Below are 449 nucleotides of genomic sequence, written 5' to 3'. Positions count from 1 at the left end.
TTTCTTTGATTAAAATTATTGTGAATCAGGAGCAGACGCCAAAGTGCTTTTTGAAAAACCTTGTAGGTGTGACGTAAGCTAATACAGCAGACCACAATCCCCCTGCTCTGCTCTATTCTGATGCATCCACTTGTATATGACTACAGCATGTATGTCTTTATTTTCCTCATCTGAGCTGGAATCTTATGGACTAATACTATTTGAAACCCAAATAAAAAAACTTGAAAAATTTAGACAAAAACACGTAAATTGTCGAAAACCTTTTGCTATTCTGAAATAAACTTAATTATTTTCAGCTTCAAATGTTCAATGTTTTTGGTTTCAAAACTCAAAATTTCATTTTCAAACCTTTTTTTTTTTGCAATTTCAATCGAAAAATGTACTGTCAGTGTATCATGATAGTACAGACAATACAGCCATTTTCTGACCATATATATCCAAGTTCTCAG

The 449-nt window shown here is 32.3% G+C and overlaps 1 protein-coding gene across 2 annotated transcripts in view; it reads left to right on the top strand.

The window, feature by feature from the left end:
• The window catches only part of LOC112141685 (E3 ubiquitin/ISG15 ligase TRIM25), an 11,532-nt gene that overhangs the window by 1,342 nt on the left and 9,741 nt on the right, over nt 1–449 (top strand). The window lies entirely within an intron of this gene.

Source organism: Oryzias melastigma, unplaced genomic scaffold (genome assembly GCF_002922805.2).
Source record: "Oryzias melastigma strain HK-1 unplaced genomic scaffold, ASM292280v2 sc00251, whole genome shotgun sequence".
Lineage (NCBI taxonomy): Eukaryota > Metazoa > Chordata > Actinopteri > Beloniformes > Adrianichthyidae > Oryzias > Oryzias melastigma.
Note: the sequence above shows the minus strand (reverse complement) of the source record. Positions and strands in the feature narration are given on the sequence as shown.